The 21,367-nt window shown below is 39.1% G+C and overlaps 1 long non-coding RNA gene across 2 annotated transcripts in view; it reads left to right on the forward strand.

Moving 5' to 3' along the window:
* LOC138068232 (uncharacterized) overlaps nucleotides 1-21,367 on the forward strand; it is a 111,961-nt gene that overhangs the window by 41,892 nt on the left and 48,702 nt on the right. The window contains exon 1 of one of the 2 annotated variants that reach the window (XR_011143017.1): nucleotides 20,853-20,920. The exons of the other annotated variant lie outside the window; for it this stretch is intronic. This is a non-coding gene — a long non-coding RNA (uncharacterized lncRNA). Of the gene's footprint in view, nucleotides 1-20,852; nucleotides 20,921-21,367 lie in introns of those variants that run through there. 2 annotated transcript variants of the gene reach the window in all.

Consider the following 21,367-nt stretch of genomic DNA (forward strand, 5'->3'; position numbering starts at 1 on the left):
ATCCCTATGTCTCTGGGGATTTTAGAGTGTATCAGGCTGGGTAGAGACACGTTAGGCATTTCATGAGGATGATGTAGAGAAGATTGTCATCTTCCCAGAGCGCGAGAGTAATGTTGAGAAACATCAATGACGCAGACACTGTGTAAACTTAGGCGTCCTAAGGTTTAAGACCACCTCTTTGCTCTGTGGCTACTCGGAGATCAGAAGAGAGTTAAAAGCTACCTAAAAGCGGTGAAGAGACCAGATCCTTCATCAGAGGACACGGTTTTTGCCCTCTGTTACCATCCTCAAAATCTGAAACTCCAATAAATGCGCGGGGATCCACTGTCTTGTGCATAGGACTTTTCAATAACTAGCCACTGCTCTAGGAGCAGTTACAATGACAGCAAGCACAGCACGTTTTCAGAGTGAAGGGATTGTACTTAAATGGATGAATGGTTTATGTGGGTCAAGTCAACGTTGCAATTCTAAGGGTTTTGCAAATGGAACTAACTGTGAGGTGATAAACCCTGTGTTTAATCATGAGATCCTTTTCTCCCTGCCAACTGTTACTGCAGTGCATTTTGGATATGCTTTTTCAGTGTAGTTCTAAGGGCTTTCCCTGACAAATGATAGAAGAAGTTCAGAACAAACTCGATAAAACAATGAAAAAGCACGTTGACCTAGGACTAGCTAAGCACTCCTTAGAATCAGTGAAATACCATTTTGTTATTTCTGAACAGTAGCGCCATTCATATTCATGTGCATTTCCAATTCTCCCTTTGTGATTTGAATTCATCACGTTAAGTTGTGTATCTCTGCCTGTCCTCTCCCCCTGCAAGTAAAACAGAAATGAAAGACTTACCCTTACAGTGATAGACTTGTATTTGGTTTAGGAGTGGGATGTGTCTTTAAATTGCTGTCCACAGTGAACGTTTGTGAATTTGTGACAGACTAGGAAGAGATATTAACGTTTGACAGTTCTTAGGGACATCATACCTGTACTAGGCAAAATGTCTCTGGGAGAGCTAAGGAAGGTAAGACTAGAAAAACAACTGTTCTCATATACCTGTATAGCAACAGTATTTGGTCTCCAGCAATGGCCAGAGGTGGATAACTGAGGACTATAGGAGTATGGAAGCAGGAGGAGTTTGTATGTGTGTATATATATATATATATATATATCTGTATATACACACGCACCCCTCCATCCTGCATATATATATATATATATATATATATAAAATATATATGTACTGTTTCTACATACTCTCCAAATCTGTAGACGCTAATAACTTGGGGATTTACTGAGCTGGATGTATTTTCTGTGTATTTTATAATGCTTACTGTACTTCTCTTCTGAATTTGTTAAATCTTCCCTTGAACCCATTAACAGTCTTAGGAAGTGTACCACCCTGTGGCAGAGTTCCACAATTTAACCAACATGTTGAATGAGGAACCATATTATTTTGTTACGTTTTGAACCTGTCAATTTACAGCTCCATTTGATGTCTACTTGCACCAGAAGAGACATAAATAGTTGGTCCCTATCCACCCTCTCCATGACACGTGATTTTCTAGACCTCAGCCTGCCCCCCCGAGTGTTAGGAGTCGGTGCAGGGTCTTTTGATCTATATATGAAATTAGGACCACCATTTTTTCCCCCCAGGTACTCTAATCTGCACTTCACTGTATCGAATTTCATTGAGATATCTAATTGTCCAGTCAGTAACCTGCATACAGTGCTTTTTCAGTTCTTCCTAGTCAGTCACTGTCTTTGCTACTGAGGATAACTTAGTATCATCAATAGATGGTGTCATCTCGCAGTTCAACCTTTTTCCATGTCATTTATGAATTCATTGAACAGTGCAAGTCCCAGGAGAAATCCCTGTAGAAGCAAGGGCTGAAACTGCACCAAGTCCTACCAAAAGCAAAAGCGGGTATGCCCGCACAGGAAACAAATTATTTTGTAAGAATTTCACTGTGTTTTGGTGCACTTGTCTGTGTGGAACCACTGTAAAACTTTCTGTAGCAACGGCTACTTTCATTTGTAAGCTATAAGTTGTTATCATTCTTATCAGCAGAGTATTTATAATTTCACCTCTGAAAAAGATAGAGTGGGGGAGGGGTTTACCTTTTTTGATGACAGCAAATGATTGCTTAGTGTTTAAAAGTGTCAAACCTACATTGTTTACCACCTAGTGTTTTTCATTTTTCAGAAAAGCAATTTTCTGGCTCTTTTTTTTTTTTTTTAAATACTCAAAAACAATTTATTTCTTTCTATTTACTTTATATTCTTTGGAATCTACCCAGTTATTATTGCCTACGTTACCAATGTATATGAACATGCTGATTATGGGAAATTCAGTAATTGAATAAGTCTCTGCAATTCTAAATATAGACAGTTTTAAAGAGAAATTTAAGTACAGGAAATGACATTAACAACAGCACTATTATTTGTTCTTGTTTTCTAATTTAACTGAGCAAACATCTAATTCCGTGAATAAGAAAACAAGAGTGTCCATAGTGGGTCAGATCAACCCACTGTCAGAGTGGGTCTGTAGTGTAAAATCATTTATCTAGTGTTAAGCTGTAGCTGAAGCTGGGAAAACGTATCCAGGAAAAGGGAAAGCGTAGCCATGCTTCCTCCAGCATAGTCAACATCCTTCCAGCATCCAGAACCATAGGCTGCATCACATCTTCATGTTTAATAACCCTAGTGGATTATGCTTCTGTGGATTTATCGAATTGCTATGTGAACCTGTTTTGTCTTCCCTGATATCCTGCAGCTGTGAATTATATTGGTTACTTCACCTTGTGGGAAAAAACACATCCTTTTGTTTGTTTTAAAGTTCTTGGATCATGCCCCTGTTTCTTTCTGATGTAGTACTGTATGTTACTTCTGTTACTGCCCCTTTCTTTTGCAGGCTGAAAAATCGGACTCGATTTCGTCTCTCCTCGTAAGGAAACTGTTCTGTGACTCTAGTCGTTGCTGTTCTGCATACTATTGTGTTATCCCCTTTTTGAGACGGGGGGGTGGGGGGGACCAACACAGGGCGCGCTGTTCAGGATGTGAATGTGCTGCAGATTAATACAGTGTCATACTGCTGCTTCCTGTTTTGGTCTCTGTTCTGTTCCTAATTACTCCTAAAATCTATTTGCATTTTCACTGCTACTGTTACCAACCCCTATGAAAATTGTATTTTCACAGTGCTATCCACAGTGACTCCAAGGCCTGTCCTATTCAGGAATAACTAATTTAGAACCCATCACTTTCAGTGTGTAATTAGAGTTATTTTTTCCCTGATGCATGACTTTGCATTTATCTACTTGAATTTCATCTTGAATTTCATTTTCTCTCCCAGTCACACTGTATAATAACTAGTTTGGGGAGGAAAAAAAAAAGAACTGAGAATAACTGCTTTGACTTGCATTTTATCTTTAACAGACTTGTTATCCCACATTAAATCCTTTTTCAGCGTTGTTTGTGGTTGTATCGAAGAGCAGAGTTCTAAACGCAGACCTGTTTGGGACTGCACTGGCTATCTTTTTTCATTGTGGAAACTGATCCTATGCTCTTATCCTGTTAATTAACTCTTAGCTGATATGAAGACCTTCATCCCTATTGCACTGCAGCTCAGTTTTTCTAAAGAGCTTCAGGGAAGTTAGTTTTTTGGGAACTCCCAGTAGCCAGTTAATCAGACCTCCTTCAGAGAGCTCAAATAGATCTGTACGGTGTGACTTCCCTACAGCTCTTGATTAGCTGGAATTTTTCGTATTTCAATTTCCTTAGAATTCTGGCTGATGACATAGGCTCCTGGCTATTTTTTTACTGTATGTTTTGTCAATGCAAAGTTCTCTATTGGCCCTGCAACGTGAGATGGTCTTTCTTGCTTGCCTATTGTGAAGAAAGACTCCAGGGTGGAACGTCGCTGAACTATTATGTAGTGAACAGTGAATTCTTTTGGGTTTGCACTTGGCAAAGAGGTAATTCTCTTCCTGCCTCCCGGCACCTCCCCCAGCTTTGTCTCATTGAGTGCGCCTTCTGCATTTTTGTCGCCTGTTGGCCCAGCAGACTTTCTGACAACTTTGATCCTTCTGATATGCTTGATTACATTTTTCTTCCAGCATATTAGTTCTCACAGTCTGTCTTTAGCTGAAAATATAATGGTTTTGCATTTAATTTGTTAGTTTTAATTTTTTCCTGGAATCCTGTTATGACCTCACTCTTTGAAGGGCATGCTTTTATTTCTAATATACTCTTGCTTTGCTGCTTAACTGTGCACCTTTGTGCACCTTTAAAATTTACTTTCTTGGTGGCCTCCTTCCCCCCCCCCTTTTTTTTTTTTTAAGCTTTAGCTACCTCTACTCTATTCTTACGATATGTGGTCTTTAACCAGTTATCAGCCCTCAAAAGCAATTCACCTTTTTGGCTGTTCCTTTTAATTTTCTTTTAAGAAGCTTTCTCTTCCTTCCTCCCTTCTGCCACCATCCCCTCCCCCCCTTCCCCCCACTTGGAATATTGTACTGGAATAGATCGTAATCACTAATGCAGAGTTGCTCTTCAGCAGTAATTTTTTTGAGCAAGATCCTGTACGCAGTTCAGAGCTAGATCAAGTCTTCTGTTGTGGGTTTTCAGAGCTGTTTGAAGAAGTGATAATTAATGGTATCTAAAAAAGCAGTGTTCGGATTGCACTAAAAATACTGGCAGTTTATCTCTTTCTGAAATCTTACAATTTAGCCACTTTGATATCAAGAGGTGGTGTTTGATAACTGTTAGCTGCCTTCATGGTACCGTGATTCTATCACCTTCCTCTTTAGGCTAGTAATTACATTTTAGGTGGGGTAGGGAGCTGGGAAACTTCTCTCTCCTGCTGGAGTTGAGTTTTATGGTGTCTTTTCTTACTGGCTTTTTGTTGGAGGGAGAGGGGAATCTGAGGGGGTTCTTTTGCTTTTCTGTGTTTCTTTTTTTGTTTTTTTTTGTTGTTTTTCAGGTTTTTTTTTAAAAAAAACCCCTGAAAATCTTGGCATCTCCTCTTCCCACAGGAAAACTCTTACTATATAGATACTCCCTACTGTGTTTACAGATCACCATTTCAAGCTTTCTCCTTTCTAGGCTTGTACACGGATAAGCTTCCCGTATATTCCTTGACGTCTGGGGCTCAATTCATTTACCTTAAAGGCAATTGATGTTTTTTCATGCACCTTAAGATACTTAAGTCAGTCAGTCAGGACTATCTGATGTGACATAGTACCTGTTGGAAAATTTTTCCTTGGGGATTGTGGTTTTGGTCCTGTTACGATATGCTACAGTACCAAAGATTGCACTAGGCATGTTTAGCAACTGAATCCTGCTACCAGTCTGTGAAGTTTAGAGAGCAGTTGGTCTCACCCTACTGTCATCATCTACATGTGGTAGGTGAATTGCTCCCTGGGCTCCGCTAGGTTGAGATGGATCTCCCGTGACAGTAGTGGGAGTTCAGGCATTATCTTTAAAGTTGCGGACAGACAAGTATCACCAGGGAGCGCTTCCTTTCACTACGGTTAAACAGCCATAATAGGATGGGATCGATGGGCTCAGTTGTTCTTCACAAGTTCCTATCCCTGCAGAGAGTCTAGATGAATGAAAAAACCCTAAGTTTTTGGCAAATGAAATTAGATGAGATGAATCTATCCTTAAAGGTCAGATTTAATTTGTGCATTGCCACTTTTTAACTGTTCCATATAGCCAATGGCAGTATAGTAGTTGAGCTGTTTTTGAGTTTTGAAGATGAGTTTGTGTCAATCTGGACCTATTCATATGCTACTACAAAAATACGTTTTGAGTCTGTCTCTTAGCATATTAGATTTTAGTGATTGTTCATCCAACTGACTGATCTGACTGGCTGGAAATTTCGTGGTGCTTTACCTTAAACAGTATGAGAAGGCTTGCTGAAGCTCAGCTTTGTGTGGGTGAATGGACAATACTGAGTAAGTGTACACATGCAGACTTGTAAGCAGTCTTTGGGCTGAGGTTCATGAACTTTTTCTGTTCCTTTTTGTTCTTTTTGTAGCTTCCTCAGTTTTGTGCTTCATGAGAATGCAGATGGGCCTAAAAAACTACGTAGATTAGATAATATGCTAAGCTATTTTATTTAATCTGAGTGGTAGCTAATTGGTAACTGAGATCAGTTCCTCACAGATTTAAATTGCTCTTGTGCCCAGCAAAAAATGCCAAGGCTAGGCCTGAAAACCAGTGTATATAGTGGCATCTCTTCGTAAGTTACTTTGGGGAAAGTGTATTTTGGTAGAACTGAATGACGCTGGTATCCGCGCTATTGGTTTGTTCCCATCAAACGTGCGTAGATTGCGTACAAATGCTCAGGAATGATACGAGGACAGAGAAGCTGAGGGGTGTTTTCACTTAGTGCCGCCAAGAATTAAGAAAAATTAACATAAAATTTTTGTGGTCTCTAAGAATAGTCATACGAAGAGTCGTCTGTTCCGCAGATGAGGGCTGTACAGAATACTTGGGTTTGATCAACTGTTTTGAGCAGAGGGTTCAAACACAGTTTGCAGGGGGATGTTTCAGTTTCTTTGGGAAATACTAACTTCAGCTTCTGAGTACTTCTCACAGTGAGTCCCAAGGAAATGGATCTATAGTCCCTATTAAGGCAAAAGTCTCCCTGAAATCAATGGTAAGGATTTTTTTTTTGTTCTTACTGGAGCCTGCAAGACAATAGAGTTTAACTCACACAGTCTGAATATGAGACAGTACTACTCAGCAATCAATGAATAATCAGGTTTCTGTTTATTTGGAAAGCTTGTTTCCTTCAAGTTGTCAAATTTCACCTTTGCTAGGGTCTCAAGGTTGTTTCAGAGAAGGTGTTTCTAGTATTTTCTGTCAGTCTCTTATGCAGGATTTTAAGCTGAGATGCTGTTGTCAGTGACACCAGATGTGTCTTGTTTACAGTAATTCCTTTTCAGATTTCTAATGCAAGCATCATCTCTGCAGACCTCAGAGCTCTGGTTCCCCTGCAGTTGGGGATTTCGTCTCGTTTAACTTTAACCATGAAAGGTCATATCCATCTAATCAAACTGGAGATGTTTACAACATAGATGCCTACATCTGAGCTAGTTTTTTTTTTTTGCCTGTAGAGGAGATACAGGCGTGTCTACGGTGCAGGGAACGTAACCTGTTTTGCATACAGTGTGAGCTGATTTGGACCTAGAAGAGATGTTTCTCTGCAGATTTGATGAAGAAAAGAAAATCTGTGCAAGAAGTTTCACTGCAGACATCTGCACTATAGACATCCTGTTATGGACGCATGAACTCACCTGAAAAGTCCAGTCATGTAGGCCTTCGCTGTGTTCACGCATTTAATCTGAACTGGTCATCTAGTGGGCAATCCCCAGTTCTCTGTGGAGAGATACAGGCACCTCCAGATGGTGATTCAACCCTCTGTCTCACATGTCTATCTTAAATGGGATGAATCACCTGCTGCAGACAGATTATCTTTTTTCCATTGATAGGAGGAAGGGCCTTCGTGATTAATCTCATCTAGATGTCGAATTTTCAGACAGCTGAAACGAAGAGAGATGAGATTCATCCGGAGCATCTTAATTGCAGGAGTAATTTCAGACTGCGAGTTGCAAGGCTTGCTCTTCTTTCTATGATAATTGTTTTAAAACAACAAAAACTTTGACTTCCTTCATAGCTGCTATTCCTTGGTGTTTTGCCATGAAAAAGTAATCTAAAGATAATTGCTGGGAGGAAATATTTTGCTTAATTTAGAGTGGTATCTGTACTGGTAAAAGGATTAGCATCCTAAAGACTCGCATATAACATAATTGAAAAAAACTTGCCTTTTGTGTACAAACAATTTTTTAAAAAGATAGCGTTTCTCTCCTTTGAAGCTCTTCCAGCCTAAAAAAAAAAAAACATACTGCAATATGCTAATATAATACCCGTCCCACAAGTTGTATTAAAATACACATTAACAGAGTTACGGTTGGAGGTTCTAATTCTGTAGAAGGATCCATCCTGGAGCCCTTATTCACGCTACAAATGACTGTTGAAATTAGTTTTATCACATGCCCATGCAAGACATTTTGGAGGCTTTGGGCCTAAAATAGGGAGGAAGAGGCGGGGAAGGGGAGAGGAGAAATTGTTTTGCGATTCCAGTATCTGGCAAAGTATTGGAGGAGGGGTCACTGGAACTGCAATTGAAGAAAACTCATCACTCGGGTTTAAAAACTGTACGCTATCCACTTCTTTGTGAGTATTATCTCGGGCTTGATGGTAGAATCAGCTTTTCTTTTTGATCATTTACACTTTTTGTTAGCTTGGTGATCGCAGTTAGGTTGTTGGTGCTATATGTAGAAACACGAGCTGTGTCTATACTGATAAACTAAAGAAGGCTTAGTGGGTTTTGAACAGTGTCCTGTTAGTTTTTAGTATGTTTGTTGGTACTACTTTGGCCAGCTAACGTTTCCCTAGACGAGGTACAGTTTGGGGGAGAGCAGCAGGCAGGGGCTGCTCCTTGTAGGGAGGATGACACCCTCTTTTGCAGGCAGAGTTCCGCCTGCAAGCTGTGGATGCAAGCTGTGCAGTGCTGCTCGCCCCTAATGCCAGAAAAGGGGCCCTCTCCTCTCCTCTCCTCTCGTCTCCTCTCCTGTGTGTACTAATACAGGTGACTAGGTGTCCAGTGTTTCACCTATAGCAAAGAGAGTTGTAAGGCAAACTTCTGTGAGCTGCTGAAGGAATTTGGATACCAAATTTAACAGCCAGTTTATCGAGATAGCTTTCAGAACGGTAGCCATAGACTCGCACTCTCTGGTTTTTTACTCAGGGTAACATTGTTTAAGACACGAATATTTAACTGTCCTATAGAATTTGGACTTTTTAATGTATATGTTAATCTTAAAATCTACTTGTATATTTGAACAGAATTTGTGAACCATATAGATGTGTTTGAGAGCATATAGTTAAGATGTCTCATTTTTACTTTTATTTTTTACTTAGACATTTGCTAAGAACAAACGTTAAGTCGCCAGCTACCTCTCTCCAGGAAGCCCTTTTGGGTCAGAATCATAAAGAACTTGAAGCAATAAATTGACAGAGCGTGCCATATGTTGTGATCGTGCCTAGGGAAGTACTCCTGCTGAGCTTATTCTGTATGCTGATCTGGTAGTGATTGATGCAGTGAGTTTGTATGGAAACGTTTTAGTTTAATTCACATGTTTTATTGAAAGCCATGGGTATTTTAATGATACCATTGAGCGTTTGTAGTCTTGAAAAACTTGGAAAACAGTGATATAAAAAAGTACTGTTCCCCCCCCCCCAATAAACCTGACAGGAATGCTTTTGCAACTGTCAACGTTTCTGAAGACACATTCAGACACGATTAGGCCACTAGTATTTTGAGAACTGATTAAGAGTAATGAGATGTTACAAATAACGCTTTGAGTTGTTTTTATATGCCTTGTGATGTTTTTGATTATGTCAGACATATTTTCAGTCATTTTTGTGCTACCTAGGAGACTAGAAAATTTTTTCGTTACTGGCATCTGACATTCGTATGTAAAATTCTGGTTCTCAGAGTTTTAAGATTAAGAAAAAATGCTGAACAATTTAAGCTTTCTCGTAAAATCACAAGATCAGCCCTAGATAATTCTGTGATAGTTTCATCAGGAATATTAGCAGTCCGGGACGCCTCGTGGAACGCCTTTATTTCCCTCAGAACTAGGATCGTGTCCCAAAAGACACAAACTCCAATCTTATGGAGTAAATGAGATGCTTTCCGTTATTACATAAAAACGGAATGTTTTTAATTTTGTGGGATATTGAAATGAAATAAAAATGAATTGTAAGCAGAGGTAAAGAGTCCACCTCCTGGCATCAGGGGCAAAACGTTTAAAAAGTTAGACGCTCACAGTACATTCTTTAGGATGTGACTCGCTTATTGTAGCATACTCAGCCACACCACAGGCCTGTATGAAGGCATTTGCCCTAATTTCTTACTGCTGTCAAGAGAATTTTTGTCTTCCCCAAGCCAAGGTCTATAGTTAGAACAGGAGAAGCCAGGAAGGGAGTTGCCCTGTTTTTATCTCATGTGAAGCACAGCGTGGCCCGTCTTACTCACTCTGCAAAACTTAAAATTCAGTGGTGAATGCTTTATAGATTCCCTTTTTCCACTATGAAATTAAACTGGTTACTAGTTACTGTAGCCTACGTGCAAGTTTCACTTCCAGAAATGAAAATGTAAATTTTAGGATTTTCAGGATGGTTAGAAATTGCCATATTTTGGTACCTTCATCAAAATGCAGATAGTCCACAGATTCTGGATGCCTCAGGGATTAAAAATCAGTCAGTTATTCTCTATTTTATTTATTTTTGCATTTTTTTTTAACTGAAGTACATAATTAGAAGCAGGTAAAGTTAGCTTATGGTGCCTACTCTAGGGCTGTATAAATTCACTTACTGCATGCAGTTTAGAAGAAATTGCAGTTTCAGAGGGATATTGTTTAAGATGCACTAGAGTGACAAATTGAATAAAACGGTGGAATGATCTGCACTCCTGAACTGCGTAGTGCAGAAGGCAGAATTGCACGTGTCCCCGGTTTGTAGAACAGATTTTTGAAGATCCAGCACAAAATAAAAAAATAAGAAAGAGAAATGTTTAACTTTGAACACTGACAAGAGAAGATTTTGTTTAGTTCGTCAAGGACAAGTTGTGAATTTTCAGTGACTATTATCAGACATCCCATTTAGTGTAGTTTTTAGAGTAACGTATTTCAGTATAGATCAAGGGTAAAATGTAAGTCAGTGCTTCTTTTGCCTTTTGATTTTCTTTTTTTTTTTTGTTTCTCACCTTTAGGATTCAAAATCCTTATCCTTTATTTTCTCTTTTTCAGTCAGCAAACAACATTCTTTTCATACAGCATTTCTTCTACTGTTATTCTTTTATTGGGACACATTTGTGATGTTCATCTGTTTTTTTCTTTCTTTTTGTTCCTTTTTCCTCTGAGTATTTTCCACACCAAATGTTACAAGTGGGTTCTGTGCCTGCTGACAGAAACAGCCATGTAGGTAAGGTATGCTGCTGCATACCTAAAATACTGAATTTTACAAGCACATGTTCTGTTTTACTATATTATTGAACTATGTAAATTATTCACCTCTGTTGCTCCAAGTAATATCTAAACTGGATTGTGGAATTCATGTTCTGGGGTGACAGAAAGAAGGGTGATAAAGTGTCTTTGGATGATAGAAGGGCTGAAAAGAGGGAGTTATGTCAAGATAGCAATAAACATCTATTTGCACTCTTCCTGTGACTTATTTTTTTCTACCAAACTCATGTCCTCTTTGTACATGAATTCTCATAATACTCTAGTAGTACGCAGTTTAAGTCGTCATCTACTTCTCCCCTAAAATGAGTTCTTATATTCTCTTCCTTTTCTATCTTGACTCTAGTATCCATCTTACTTTTTAAAATCATGAGGAAAAGGCAAAAGAGTAGACCGTGTATTTTCCACGTTTATATTTTTTGCAGTTAGCTTTAGTGAGGGGAAAATCATCTTTAAGGTGCTTCTTTCAACTCAGAAGGGAACGGTTCATCTTCCGGCAGAGTAGGAGAACACTGATTTTAAGATTTCATATCTAAGTTTTAAAATTTTTAGATTGATGTCTCTAAGCCAGGCTGATAATCTAGTCTGACCTCACATATCTGAAGACTAGAATTCTGCCACAGAAGTGGGCCTCAGGACAGCTTTTGAAAAGGCACTCTGTCTTATCAAGTGGTGGCAAATCTCTTCTTTTGCCATGATAAATAGATTAAATATTTAGTAATTCTGTTGCTAAGAAATGACATCTTATTTCAAAGTTGAACTTGTTTGGCTTCCAACCGTTGCATTTTGTTATGCCTTTCTCTGTAACAATTGAAATGTTGTCCGTTTACCATATTCCCCCAGGAAGTACCTTTAAAAGTCAGGTCACTCGTCTCAATGAACTGAATAGGTTTAGCACCTTTGAGCCAGCATCGGTGAAGCCTGTATTCCAACCCCGGCGACTCTTTTCTAAGGTCTTCCTTTGAACGCTTGCCAGTATTTCTGCATCTTTGGAGTGTGGATATCAGAACTGGGCATGGAATTGTGGCTTAGAATTTCGCTTCGTTTATTTTAGAAATAGTGAAAGGCGATGTCATCTGCCCAAGCCTTAAAACACCTTTGCGCTGGACTGGCAGCTCATGCTGAGGTGATTCACTACAGTGACTTCAGAGCCTTTTTTTGGGTTGTTGCTTTCAAAGGTAGAAAAGTGTCCCAGTCACGGAGAAGTAATATGTGCTCCTTTTTCAAAAATGGGTTATTTTGATTGCTGGATTAAAACCATTTGTTATTTTCAACCAAAACTAGGTCATTATCCAGCGTTATTATGTCTTCTGCGTTATTTACTGCCCTGCCAATTTTTACTGTCATCTACAAACTGACTGGGAAGTATTTTTATTATTTAGATTGTTTATAAAATTACCAGGGCCTAGTCAGATACCTTTTCTTTCTTCATATTGGGCATGCAGTAATATGAAAGTCTGCCATCCCCTTGCTTTGCATAAGAAAGCAGTTTACCAGCTTTGGAAAAGATGAGGGGCCTTCGGTATCCCAGGTGATTATTCTTACGGATGGAATGAGTCATTTTCATGTGGACTTTAACATGTGGGTGAGTGAATCATCAGGTGTTGAACAGATTAATCTTTCCAATAGGACATACACAAGATAATATTTTCTCACAGAGACAAGTTGTACCTGTTTAAAGAAAATTCTATGGAGGCTGAAATACAGTCAGAACTGTGCCTTCCAACTTGTTACCTTTCGAGGCTGTGCATGGAATAGCCCAGTGTTGCTTTTCACAGTTTTTGATACGTGCATAGGATAGTGACCTTTAAAGTACTGTTAAGAATACAAAGTTTGAAAAAACTGACCAATAGTTAAACAAGAAATTGAGCACAGGCTTGGCTTTCTTGTGAGCTCGTCTTACGGAATAGTTATAGGTAATGTAAATTTGCACAGCATGTAATGACAATCCAGCATGTATCTAGAGCTCGTGAAATGATAAAACATGGTTGCATGTATTTGCCTCCGTCTGACAAAGGGCTGTGACTAATGCTCCTTTAGGTAGTAGAAGTGGCTAAAACTGTGTGGATGGTTTCAACCCCCCCCTCCCCCCCCAAATCTCTAGCCAAGTTGCAGCATCCAGAAGTACTTCTAGTTTTGGATTTGACTGAATCTGAAAACCAGAGAGCAAAACCGTCTTGCTGTTGTGACTGATTTGGGATAGAAAAAGAAGTAACTAACTTGAGGCCTGAATGTAGGTAGGGCTGTGGGCTTCACTCAAAACTCGTCACAAGTTTACTTGAAGAGCTGGTGATTCTTTCATGGAACTTGAGTTAGGTTTTAGTATAGTAATAATACTGTTGAGTTCGGGGAGCTTTCCTGATTTTACGTTTCATTATAAAGCATTTTTCAATAAGTTTCTTTTAAAGAGTTTTGAAGAGGTATGAATTATTACAGACACAGAGCCTTTGGTAGAAGAAACAGTTTTCTGTGCAGTAAAACGTCTCCCTTAGTCAGGGCTACAGGCTGAAAATTTAGAAGAACATCTAGCTTAAAATTTCGGGCACTGAAGCAAACCGGAAGGGAGACGAATTCCTTCGTTGCAAATGGAGTTGCAAAAGCTCTCAGGATCTGACCGTGTATCTGCAGGTAAAAGCATTTAGTCGAATCCTATAGACTTCCGAATATGGATTTCGTAGAGTTGAAGGGTTGAACACCGAAAGTGCAATAATAAAATTAATAATAAAACTACCCCCACTCTTCACACCCACCCCTTGCCAGCTGACAGCTCAGTGAATTTCACACCATGGTTGCGAGGCCAAAATTGTTACCAATTGAGGTTAGCACAAAACCTAGCATTTTCAAAATGTTGCAGCAATTTACTGTAATGTACAGGCTGAACTTTCTTAAAAAGCAAACATGAAAAATGCACAAGGCCATGGAGGTCAAGCTTCCAAACACAGTTAATTGCAACAGAAAATGGGATTTTTTTTGTTTCTCAGACTTCAACTAAACCATACACTTGTCCCCTTGCCCTTACTTGAAGTGTCACCTCTATTATGCATTACTTCAACCGAAGGTCATGCTCAGTACCTTTCAGTCTAATCTTCCATAGAAGAAAGATACAGTACCTGAAAATTACTGCAAGTAAAATAAGAGAATCAAAAATTTTTTTCTGCTAGGTAACTTTGACCTTTATTCTGGATGTGCTTGGGTGCAGGGCCCCGACTGGTCGTGACCAAATTCATGGCAGTCTATGTGTGTGTATAAAAAGATTAAAGCCTTAAAGATGACCCTCTTGCTTATCATGTACTTACGTAGGTGCTGTTGCCTTTGATCTACCTGAACCAGATAGTACAGGTAAGAGCTGCACAGCAGTTCTCTCAGTAAGCACAGTCATTTAAGCCTTGAAGCCATTATCACAGAAGTTTTCCTTGTCCTCGGCAGCATGCAGTTGGTTCTTGCCAATGAGCTTTCATTTGTAAACATAGCAGTGATTTACAAAGCTAGAGTTGGATCATTTCTTTGATTTAAAGATGATAGGAGAGAGATTGCTTTCAGATATCCTTATGGACCGGTAATATTTGATTACAGGTTTTACTCTAATTGATGATAAAGATCACAGTAGAATTTGAGGTCTCTAATGCATAGCTCTGCGCTCTAGCCAGTCCCACTTTTACTTACATTTGCAACTTTCTTTTCATACGGAGTACTTTATTACCAAGTCCTTTAACGATTGTTTTTCTGAACAATGATATTAAAGGGTACTGTATCAAAGAGTAAATTTGTTAACTGCTGCAAAGGAATGGTTATGGAAATGTATCAGTTGCAGTCTCCCTGCTTGCTCTCCTGTTCTTAAATGTGTGATAGCTGTGAACGCATCCTTCAGCATTTCAGGAAAGCACTGATGCTTTAGTTGTCCGTGCCAGAACACCTCAGCCTATCTTAAGATCTAGTAACGTCCCCAAGAGACAAGTCACAGTTCCTCAATAAATGCAAAAATAAGAAATCAAAACCAGTTTACAAGCAGAAATGGTGATTACCCACCTTGTTCTTACAAAATCTATTTCAATTTTCCCAAAGAAAATCTAGTGTGATGGATTAATGCCTTTTCTCCTTCCTCCTCCTCTTGGTGCAGTATGCGTGCAGATCATGGGATAAGGAAGCTGTTGTATTCTTCCACTCTGTGCTCTCTTACCTTGCTCTAATTGTGCTCAGTGTGGCAACTGAAACTGTTAAGAACATATTGCGCTTGGGGTATGAAAAATGACTGAAATTCAGCTTTTAATTTTTTTGTCCTCTCATTTGGAGAGAGTAGCTGATGCTATTTCATATAACAAACCACCCCTGTGAGAATCCACAAAGGTGATTTTCTGAATTTAAGATTTCCTTTGAACTTTTTATCACAGATTGGATTACCGTAGGCTGTGTCAGTGTGAGTCACTTTTAAGTGCCTGTTAATCCAATAAATCTGAGTGGTTTCCTATGGAAATACTGTTTTCGGATTTCTACTTATACTTTGCTCCTGGCCTTGTTGAATGCCCACTGACTTCACTGGAAGGCATCTCAGTGGAAAAAACTGGTATAATTGCGTACGGTAATGGACGCTACAGTGATTCAGTAAAATGAAAAATAGTATTAACTTCTTTGTTATGTATTTTGCAGCATTTCAGGCGGGGGGTAAATTCAGAGGCTTTTTTTGGAAGGTAGAATAGATTTGTTTCCACACTGTTCTACAAGTTCTAGAGTTTGTTTCCATCGCTGCCACTGTCCTACTTTGTGCTGATGAAACGCCCTTTCATCACTCTGTGCCTTAATTTCCCACCTGTGATATATTCAGCTCTACTGAAAACTGCTTGAAAAGTCATGGATAAAGTAGCTATTTTGAAATCATTACTTCATCCAAGCTCTTGTTGTTACTTTTTTCTTCTACTTCTTCTACAGTAGTATGTAGCAAGTGGCAAGTAGAAGGCAAACACACTGATGTTGTTTCAAACTTTTTTTTTTTTTTAAAAATAAGGAAAAACTAAATCTGGGGAGAACTTTTTTTTTCTTTCTCTCCTCCCCCCCCCCCCCAACTGAGCTGTGGCATACTTGTATACAAGAGCAGAGCGAGATTCGAAACACTCTTAAAAGATGGCTAGTAAACTTACATGTGTTTGGAGCTAGAAGGTGCAGAATACCAATATTTGTGTGACACAAACTGGATCTCCTGTGCTAAAAAAGGAATATATCTGTTCTGTGGAAATACTTTGACAAACTTCAGTGTTTGTTTCCATAATCTTAAATTAACATGCACCCACCAAGTTCTCGAATACCTTCCTCTCTGTCTTCACTGCTTAATTTTGCTGAGAGTGGTATTGGGGTTAGAATGCTCAAATTTTACGACACGTTAAGACCGACTTTTGTAGATCTTGAAGCCCTAATTGATCACATACGGGCAGATGGGAAGTAACTGTTGCCTGCGGAATTGCATCCTTAGTTGAGGAGATAAGAGATGATTATACTTACTTTGTGTGATAGATTCTGCTGGTAAATGTTTCTTGGCGTTCTGGAGAGACCGCTTAAATTTATGGACATCAGGATTTGTGAATTTTGGATCTGTTAATCTTGGTAGTTTACTCATAACAACTTTAGATCCTAAATTATTCAGGATTTCACGTAACTTTACCCAGTAAGCCTAGGGTCTCTTGAGCAAACACTCGAAAGGGGTCTCCGTATATCCTTTTACTGAGACTTTAAGAAAGACTCTCTAATAAAAGTGCAAGAGAAAACTGTCCCATTAAAAAGAAAAAACGAAGCACAGAGATCAGTGTGGTTGCCTCAAATACTCTTAATGTGAACAGGTTAAATAGATCTTTTGGAAAGTAGAAAAAAGGACATGTAATTCAAAATTTACGGACTAAATTTTACCTATATACACCTATCAAGGATAATGTAAAATCTAAGGTACAAAAAAAGAATTATGACTCACAAGGGTCTTCACAGGCAACATGAAAAGCATTTGTAAATACATTGGAAGTGAGAGGAAGTCAAGGTAAAATACAGGCCTCCTTCTTAACAGAGAGTGATGATAAGCGGTAGTTAACACACTGAATAAACTAGTAAGCATAATTGTAATTAATCACGAACTTTCTGGATCCAAACCCCTTTGTACTAGCTGAGGGAATAATTCTAGCAACTGAAATACCTAGTATGAAAATGGAGGGAATTATAAGGTTCCTTTCTAAAATCAGTGAAAGCTCCCACTTCTTTGGGAAAAAGTACGCATAGACAGGCTGTGAGACGATCGAAGGCATAGTTCACTTAACATATCCTTAGAGTTTAAACGCTAAGAGTTCACAATTGTTGAAATATATATACTTATGTTTATTACAGCAGATTTATGCTGAGTTGACCAGCAGTTCTCATCCAGATGTATTTGCCACTTGTTATGTGGTGGTTAAACCAACTGAGGTTAGGACATACTTCTGAATCCAACAGAAAAGTTGCATCAGCTGGGCTGCATAATGAAAAGTAATGTACGGCCACTGTAGAGGCAAAGGTCCTAGTCTGAAATAAATTGACTGTTTGCCAGATAAGTCTATTTCTATAACCACATTCTATTTAACGTAAAAGCTAAAAATAAACTTTCTCTTCTAGAGAAAAAAGTACTTCATGTTAATTTCCTGAGTCTCCCTTTTACAAAGAACTGTTCTTGTAAACCGAAATGGGAAGAGCATGGGTCTGGTAACGCAGTTATTCATCCCGTAGCTCTGTCCCTGGCACAGGTTTGGCCTGTGTAAACTAGCACTCTTCCAGACAGTGCTTGGGCATCATCCAGCCGTTAGCATGGTTTAGGAGCTATTTCTAAGTGACAGCTGGGATGTGGCTATGCTGTTTTGGGTCTAAGAAAGCTTGACTAGCCGTATGAATACAAGCCATGCCGTTGTGGCTAGTCTCTGGGCCAGAGAACAGTCCCAAACCCATTTTGTTTACTAGGTAGTTGTTGCTCTAAAGAATTTGAGATTTCCTCCTCCCTTATAGTTAACTTTAGCTTAGTGATTAGGATTCCCTTTTGTGAATGAGAGGGAATCAAAGTTCTGCACTTAAGGTTGTGTGTGGGTGTGGGGGGGTGTTTGTTTGTTTATGTTTTCCTCCTGTCTGTGGCCAGCAATGCTGTAATACTTGGCCAAGATCTGGGTTTGGAAGTTGTGTTCCGGTTCCTTTCAAACACATATACTAACCATAAAGTCTAAAATCAATTTTGTTAGTTTGTTTTAGGGGTTTTTTTTTTTTTTGGTTTGTCACTTGTTGCACTCCTAGCTGCGGAGTTACTCAGCTACAAGAGGAGAGCGAGCGTTCTCAGGCCGAACACTGCGTGATCTAGAGACGAGAGCGCTGTTACGGGACGCCAGGTCGATCTCATCAGTGTGGCGAGAGCCTAAGCATAGGTTTCCTGCTTACAATGTATGGGCTATAACCACTAGGCTGTTACGCGTGAGGCAGGCTGTAGAATTGTTAGTGGGGTGCCCATCAGCACATGGGAGCTAGACAGCCTGAATCCCAAGAGCACGGAGACTTCTCTTACTAGTTTCCTCTACTTTAGGAAAATCAGGCAAACACCAGCTCGATCGAAGATGCCTAAGCTGAAGCTGATGAATTTGGGCCATCGTGATCTCCCTTTTTTTTTGTCTTCAGACACATCTGCCTCTCTCCATTGATTGAACAGGGATTTGAAAGGAAATGTTTATGTGCCTGCAGTGTTGACAGGGCATTGCCGAAGCTTGGCGCCTGAATTAGACTGACTGGATTCGCTCTGTAGGTTTACTCGTTTGTACTCTTTCTTCAGCAGAGGCAGGAGAAGTAGTTGTCCTTTTCGTTGTCCCAGGAATCAATCTGTGGTCCTTGGACTTTTTTTTAAAAAAAGTCCTATTCCTCAGTAAAGGGCATGCTTCTTTCTTAGCGTGACTGTCAGCTAAGTTCAGTATTTCTGTCCTGCAGATGAGATAAGCTGTCCTACTGGCAGGTGATTTATGCCTGTGGGCATAATGTTTTTCAGCTTCTAGCAAAATTAGAGGAGAAGGACCCTCAAACTCTCCTCTGTGAGAGCTGAGGAAACATACAGTGTTTGGGGAATCAGTAAGAATTTGATGGCGTACTTGTAAGCGTTAATTTCCTAGTACTTTGTGGGTAGAGGTGAGTCCTTGATTCCGTTTCTCTGCGTGAGGTGTATAGAAGGAGGAAGAAGCTCATGGTAGGTCAGGGAATATTGCATGTGTCAAGAGAGAGAGAAAACAGCACAGCAAATCTTTTCATGTGCAGAGCTCCGCTTGGTAAACGTTTGAGGTGGTCTCCCACCTGCAAGTGGGAGCTGAGCCATATTGACAGAACATGCGGTAGTTTTTTCTGGTGTATGTGGAGCATATTCTGAAATTTCCCATTCTGCTCCCATGGAAAAACTTGGTGCTCTCAAATCAGTGATTGCCTTTGACCAGCGCTGTAACCGAAGTAAAAAGTTCAGTTAATAGACTATTTTAGCAACAACAATAACAAGCAAAATTATATTTTTTTCCAAAGGCTTCACGATGACTCGATGTTCCTGTAAGTACTGCATACTCAAGTGGAATGATATATTTTCTTTTCAGAGCAACAGATACAATTTATATGCCATGTTATGAGAAAGCACTTTACACATTTGTTACTTACTGTTTATCAGACATTGAGAGCACTACAGAGAAAAAAAATGGGAGTAGCAGGAGACGTTTTAATAGTTAAGTACTGCTTCTCTTGTAGAGGAATTGTTTCCAGGGCAACAGGGTTGTTGATGGAGTTATAGAATGAGTATGTGTTTCCTTTCCTACTCTTTTATTTGTCATTAATCAGTAAGGTAGGAAGACCTCTCTTTACACTACAATATTTTTCATAGAATTATATTGCGTCGGTTATTTTTAGTCTGTTTGCTTGTCTGTGTGGCCTCTTTCTAGCTCCTTGGAAGTTGTGTGATATCCAAGAAATGATATTTGTCTTGTTTCACATTTTGGATCTATCTCCGGACTACTTGAAGTTCTTCTAATTTAAAAAAAAAAAAAAAAAGTTTATGATTTGAATTTCAAATTCATCTCATACTGGTATTATGTCATTTAATGCTAGTTGCTTTAACTATTAGCACAGAATTTTTCCTCTGTTCGTATAACATATAAAATTTATATATGCTGGTGACATACTGTCATGCAAATGAATTTTGACTAAATTAAAGGAAATGCTTTTCCCCTACAGTATATTCAGCTGTAGAACTTCATTGGGAGATGTATTTTCAACTGGAGTTTGGAATTTGGCATAAGAAGCCACTGAATTGAGTATTGTTGCCAATTTTAAAGCGCCCTTAGCTAGCACAAAATCACACCCATCTCCAAAATATCATAATCTATTTAAAATCTGGAGAAGTATGATGAAATCTTCACTTCTGTGTTTTTACTTTGTATATTTGATTGTACTCTGAGTTTAATTTTTCCTGGATTTTTCCTTTTCCCCACAACAGCATTTTGAGAAAAGAAACGTCTTCCCCCCCCCTTCCCCCCCCTTCCCCCCCCCCCAAAACCACAAATATTGTCTGTCCGTTTTAGAGGCCAGCCTAACAAAAATATTGCTGAGTCATTAGTTATCAGTAAAAAACATAGTTCATAAAGCTTCATTGTTACTTTTCTAAATTAAATAGTTTAATGATGCTCCTTTTAAGAGAGTTGGACATGTTAACACCTGCTGATGATACATGTATTTGTTTACTTAACGTTGAGATTTTAGAACTTACGTTGATCAAGGCAAGATTCGGAAACGTTCCTTCTGATGCATAGCTTTCTGATGAATTAACAAGGTAATTTGTTTTCTTCTGAACGTGTTGCCTTTCTCTGATGCTAAAGGTTGGGTACCATAAGCTAAGATCAATGTGAAGTCGCTGTTGTGAACCGCTGTCATAGTTTTATTCACTGAATGTATCTTTCCACCCAGTGTTCACCCATTCCCCAGTAGCTCCATAAAGACCATACTTCCTTTGTTGATTTAGAAGGTGATATGAAATACAGTAAAAACTAATGTGCCGAAGTGAATATGGTGATTATTGCACCTTCTCCATATCTCATAGCCTTTTTATTTGTCAAAAAGGGGAATTGAGCAGGCTTGATATGATTGGTTTTTGACAAATCCATGCTGGCAACTATAGTTTTTGTCATTCCCTCCCAGCTGGACTCTATAATTAGTCAGAGGTTTGTGGGGTTTTTTTTTTTGTTTTGTTTTGTTTTTAAGTCTGGTGTTTTTTCTCTTT

Source organism: Struthio camelus, chromosome 1 (genome assembly GCF_040807025.1).
Source record: "Struthio camelus isolate bStrCam1 chromosome 1, bStrCam1.hap1, whole genome shotgun sequence".
In the NCBI taxonomy this organism is placed as follows: Eukaryota; Metazoa; Chordata; class Aves; order Struthioniformes; family Struthionidae; genus Struthio; species Struthio camelus.